The 6,123-nt window shown below is 44.5% G+C and overlaps 1 non-coding gene across 1 annotated transcript; it reads right to left on the minus strand.

The window, feature by feature from the left end:
* Positions 1 to 2,289: 2,289 nt before the first annotated feature.
* TRNAA-UGC lies at positions 2,290 to 2,361 on the minus strand. The gene has a single exon. It is a non-coding gene; the product is annotated as a tRNA-Ala (tRNA).
* Between the last annotated feature and the right edge of the window lie 3,762 nt (positions 2,362 to 6,123).

Below are 6,123 nucleotides of genomic sequence, written 5' to 3' on the forward strand. Positions count from 1 at the left end.
CTCCTAGATGATTAAAAAAAAAAAAAAAAAGGACAGGGAAGCCATCATCAGTCTAGCAGAAAACACACATCACAGATAAACTATGAATGGCTACCTTTGGATTAAGTATCCAATTCCAGTTCAGTCTGCTGTGGCCAGTTAGGATGGGGTCACATGGTATAAAATATGACCATTTATATCATGGAAAGAAATGCCAGGAGTTCTGGAACATAACAAGGACGACAAAGAGCAAAGGTAGGACTTCCCTGGGGTCCAGTGGCTAAGACACCAATGCAGGGGGGCAGGATTCAATCCCTGGTCAGGGAATTAGATCCCACATACCTCAACTAAAGATCTCACATGTTGCAACTAAGACCTGCCACAGTCAAGTAAATATAGAAATATTAAAAAAAAGAAAAGAAAAGAAAAAAGCAAAGGTGTAATCTAACTTCTAAGTAAAGGTTTGAGTGGTTTTCAGTTTATTGCAAATGAAATTGGCAATTCCAAGATGAATGAAGTGAGAAAGGATGTGAAATAAGGGGAGTTTGTGCTGGAAACCAAGTACAAGTAGAGGTCACAGTCTGTGTTCTCAGCGGTGGGCTTCATGTTCCCCTTTGCTTGCACTGTCCTGAGTGGTTCAATGACTTTTACAACTAATGGAGCTCTGCCCTAATCGGAACAGTTGCTCAGAAGCCAAGGAAACGGATACATTATGGAAACTTTGATTCCAGGATCCCCATAAAATTCCTAAAAGTCTTGCCAATGATGAAATAAGCTCTGAATATAAAAGTAGAGCCCACTTCAATCCAGTGATTACCTGCTACAATGCCAAACTATTTGGCCCCAAGATATGTCATGTGCTCTTCTAGGCCAATTTTTTGGGTTTAGGACCCTCACACTATTAAAAAATGAGAATTTAAGGGCTTTTCTGTGGGTTATATTTATTGATATTTACTGTACCTGAAATTAAAGCAGAAATCTTTAACATTTTAATCTATGTATTCATTTTAAGTTAACAGTAATTAATGTGTATGTTGAGTGCCAAAGAACTGATGCTTTCAAATTGTGGGGCTGGAGAAGACTCTTGAGAGTCCCTTGGACTGCAAGGAGAACAAACCAGTCAATCCTAAAGGAAATGAACCCTGAATATTCATTGCAAGGACTGATGCTGAAGCTGAAGCTCCAATACTTTGGCGAAGAGCTGACTCATTGGAAAAGACCCTGACAATGGCAGAGATTGAAGGTAACAGGAGAAAGGGGAGGCAGAGGGTGAGATAGTTAGATCGCATCATCCAATCAATGGACATGAGCTTGAGCAAACTCCTGGACATAGTGAGGGACAGGGAAGCCTGGTGTGCTACAGTCCACGGGGTCTCAAAGAGTCGGACACGACTCAACAACTTAACAACGGTGTTGACATAAATATTTTTCAAAAAAAATTAATCAATAAGACTGTCATTGTTTTACATTTTTGGCAAGTATTGTTAATGTCTGGCTTAATAAAAGACAGCTGGATTTCTCATATCTACTTCTGTGTTCATCAGGTATGACATCATATGTTCGTAAGCCTCTAGGAAATGCCAGGGAATGTGAGTGAAAAAATGAGAGTGAAAAAAGGCGTTCGTGACTTCCTCAAAAGTTTTGGGGGATTCTCAGATGTCCCCAGACTACATTCTGTGAATTGGTGCTGTAGCTATTGCAGTGAATAGGAACTGGATTCACAAATTATTGAAAAACATAAATTATTTTTCCTTCTTAAACCTAAAGTGTCTTGGTTGATTCTTAACCTCTTAGTCTTTAGCTTCATAACTCTTTATATCCCCTCACCGAATTCATTTTCCACTGCTAACAGCATCTTAAAATAATGAGTTAACATTTATGCAGCAGTTTTTACATGCCAGTAAGAAAGAAAGATAGTGCTAAGTAAGTCATGTCCGGCTCTTGCAAATCCATGAACTGTAGCCTGCCAGGCTCCTCTGTCCATGGAATTCTCCAGGCAGGAATACTGGCGTGAGTTGCCATTTCCTTCATCCAGGGGAACTTCCTGACCCAGGAACTGAACTCAAGTCTCCCGCATTGCGGGCAGATGCTTTACTGACTAAGCTACAAGGGAAGCTTCAAAGCGAAAGTTGCTTAGTCGTGTCCAACTCTTTGTGACCACATGGACTGTGGAATATTCCAGGCCAGAAAACTGGAGTGGGTAGCCTTTCCCTTCTCCAGGGGATCTTTCCAACCCAGGAATTGAACCCAGGTATCCCTCATTGCAGGCAGATTCTTTACCAGCCGAGTCACTAGGGAAGCCCAAAAATGTGGAGATGCCGGGGATTGAACCCGGGACCTCATACATGCAAAGCATGTGCTCTACCACTGAGCTACATCCCCTACCCTCTGTATGCTAGGTCGTAGACAAAGCACTCTACATGCATTATCTCTTTTCATCTTCAACCTGTGAGATGTTAGAAAAATATATATTTAGTTTCTGTCTGTGGTTCCTGGCACAGAGCTTCTAAAACCATTGACATTTGCTAAGTGATAAGAGCACCCCTCTCCAGTACTCTTGCCTGGAAAATCCCAGGGACGGCGGGGCCTGGTGGGCTGCCGTCTATGGGGTAGCACAGAGTCGGACTGAAGCGACTTAGCAGCAGCAGCAAGAGCACTGGGAGGAGCATCTTTTGTTTAAAGATGTTCCTAAATCCCTTGGAATTTCCTGGGTAACAGCAGTGTCTTTTGTTCTAGTCAGGTGGCCCTGGGTGGGCTCCTGCACGGGGCCTGGTCACCAGAAAGATCAAGCCACAATCAGAAGCTTGGAATTTTCAGCCACATCCTCCATTCTCCAGAGAAGGAAGAGGGCTGGAAATGGGTTGATGATCAATCATGCCTACCTGATGAAACCTCCACAAAAGTCCCCAAAGGACCGGGTTCTGAGAAACTTCTATGTTGGCGAATGCATGGTGATGCTGGGGGAGGGCACACCCAGAGAGGGCAGGGAAGCCCCCACGTATCTGACCCTACACATTCCTTCCTTCTGGATGTTCACCTGTAGCCTTTATCATATCTTTTTACAATCGACTGGTCAACAGTAAGTGAACCGTTTTCTTGAATTCTCTGAGCTGCTGTAGCAAATTAATTGATCCTGAGGGGGGAGGGAGTCGTGTATAGTTCATCAGTCAGAGCACAGGGAACAACCTGGACTTGTGATTATCATCTGAAGTGGGGTTGGGACAGTCTTGTAGGACTGAGCCCTTCACCTGTAGGAGTCGACAGTATTGTTAGGGGAAGCACACTGATTGAAACCGCCCACCCTGGCCAGGTACCATAGTAACCATTGGCATGAGTTGTTTTATGACAGGAGATCCTGGTAAGAAATACGGAACTAATGAGCCACCACCAACCGGAAGAGTTCGGGAAAGGTTGAAAGGAGACACTGCATGTCTGTCCACTTCCCAGAATTCCTCTCGCTAGCATCCATCTTGGCTGAGCGATGCCTGCGCCACCAGGAAAGACTCTGAATTAGAATGATTGGCCAAAGACCACCCGGAAACTAATCCCATCGCCATAATACCTGAGACTGCAAGCCACGCAGCAGAGCAGTTCTCCTGGGTTCCCTTACCCTACTGCTCTCCACCCGGGTGCCCCTTCCCAATAAAGTCTCCTGCTTGTCAGCACATGTGTCTCCTCGGACAATTCATTTCCGAATGTTAGACAGGAGAGCAGTTTCGGGCCCTGGAAGGGGTCCACCTGCCTGCAACAGTATCTCCAGGCAGAGTATCAGAACTGAGTAGGGTTGTAAGACACAGAACTGGTGTCACAGAGAATTATTTGGTGTGGGAAAAACAGCCACTCATCTGGTAGCAGAAGTTTTGAGGGACTTCCCCATTGGTACAGTGGATAAGAATCTGCCTTCCAATGCAGGGGACACACGTTCAATCCCTGGTTCAGGAAGATTCCGCATCCCAGGGCCAGTGGGGGTGGAGGTGGGGGCAGCAGCTAAAATCTGTGCACAACTCCTGAAGCCCCTGAGTCTTGAGCCTTTGCTCCACAAAAAGAAAAGCCACTGCAATGAGAAGCCCAAGCACTCAATGAAGAATAGCTCACTGAAACTAGAGAAAGCCTGCTCAACAGCAAGACCCAGCGCAACCAAAAATTAATTAAAAGTGAAATAGATTATTGTGAATTAAAGGAAAAACATATTTAAAAAAATATTCTGAGTGTGGCAATAGTGTGAGACTAAGGGAGACACAAAGGAGGAAAACTGAGAGTGTTTTCTTTTTTTTTTCCCCCACAATCCCTGAAGACAGTTTTATTCTGGGGAAAATTATTATCCCTAATTTACTGATGGGGAAAACAGGTCTGGAGAAAGGCAGCAACAGGCTCCGAATTACAGATCAAGTAAGTTAAGAAATTAGGATTCTAACCCAGGGAAACCCCTGTAGTGAAGGACAGTGAAGCATTTATTGCAGGGCACCAAGCGAGGAGTCCTGGCTTCCCTGGTGGCTCAGATGATAAACAATCTGCCTGCAATGCAGGAGACTTGGGTTTGATCCCTGGGTCGGAAAGATCCCCTGGAACAGAAAATGGCAACCTGCTCTGGTATTCTTGTCTGGAAAATTGCATGGACAGAGGAGACTACAGGCTACAGTTCATGGGGTCTTGAAGAGTTGGACACAGTGGAATGACTAACACTTTCATTTTGAAGCAAGGAGTCAAGGACAGTTGGTGATTAAAAGACTCTGAACTCCACAAAGCTTGCAGGGAAAAGTTTTTAAAAACAAGATAAGGGAGGGGGGTGGTATCAGCTCAAGTACATACTTCTGACTGGTGGTGAGGTAATTGTGGGAATCAACATCATCAGCCTTCTGGTTCCAACTGGTCTGGGGTCTTCATCCTTGTGGGCGGCAGACAGTTAACTTCTTCCGTCTGGTAGGGGTTTCAGTATTTGCAAAACAGCTCAAAGGATGTGACTCAGAGTATCATGTACAGCCCTCGAGGAGGAACTAAAAGTCCTTCACTTTGTTTAATGGCTGAACTGTTATTATTTTGTCTTGCTTGACTGTTTTCCTTTCTGCATTTTCTCTTTCCTCTGATTAAACTCACTTTGTGGAACTCAGGGAAGGCCTACAAGGCTACAGTTTTTCTACAGACTAGGGGCAGGCAGAGGACAAGAAGACTGGGGGAGTCTGTTCCAGGAAAACCCCATAGAATCCTGCTCAATTACAATTTTATGCATTCCAAGTGCATTTTAAATTGTTTTAAGTTTTTAGAAGTTCAGCTCAGGAGATTACATGTCTATTGGGAATCCTTCAATTTGAAGTTTTCTGTTTTTCTGTGTATTCATCAGGGTTGCTCTATAACCTAACTTCAGAAAGTTTTCAGTCTTTGGCTAAATATTGGTTTTGGGGAAACCTTTTCTTAAACATACTTTGCATTTGGGAGGAGTATTTTCGTCAATACTGTTTTTTTTTCTGGCCACACCATTGTAACAGGAGGGAAAGGGGCAGGGCACAGCTTTTGAAAGAATGACATAGCCCGAGGACACAACATAAACCAGTTAGAATCAAGTGGGACAAAGATGGCAGAAAAGACTAGACCTTGATCCTCAAGCAGCAAGTGAAATGACACAACCAGAGGTGCTATGACAGTTCCAAGGGGCTGTCAAAAGATCAAGGAGTGGGTGGTGGCCCCAAACCTGGAAATATCTACCCCTTCCCCCAAATAGTTGGAATAATCCTCCCACTGATGCTGCAGTTGAAACTACAATCCTCTGGCCACCGGATGCGAAGAACTGGCTCGTTTGAAAAGACCCTGATGCTGGGAATGATTGAAGGCAGGAGAAAAAGGGGACGATAGAGGATGAGATGGTTGGATGGCATCACTGATTCAATGGACATGAGTTTGAGTAAACTCTGGGAGTTGGTGATGGACAGGGAAGCTTGTCGTGCTGCGGTCTATGGGGTTGCAAAGAGTCAGACACGACTGAGCAACTGAACTGAACCAAATCCTCCCACTCGTTAGTATATAAAATTCAGCTCAGTTCAATTCAGTTGCTCAGTCATGTCTGACTCTTTGCAACCCCATGGACTGCAGCACGCCAAGACTCCCTGTCCATTACCAACACCCAGAGCTTACTTAAACTCATGTCCCTCA

Source organism: Bison bison, unplaced genomic scaffold (assembly GCF_000754665.1).
Source record: "Bison bison bison isolate TAMUID 2011002044 unplaced genomic scaffold, Bison_UMD1.0 scf7180017864092, whole genome shotgun sequence".
NCBI classification, from domain to species: Eukaryota; Metazoa; Chordata; class Mammalia; order Artiodactyla; family Bovidae; genus Bison; species Bison bison.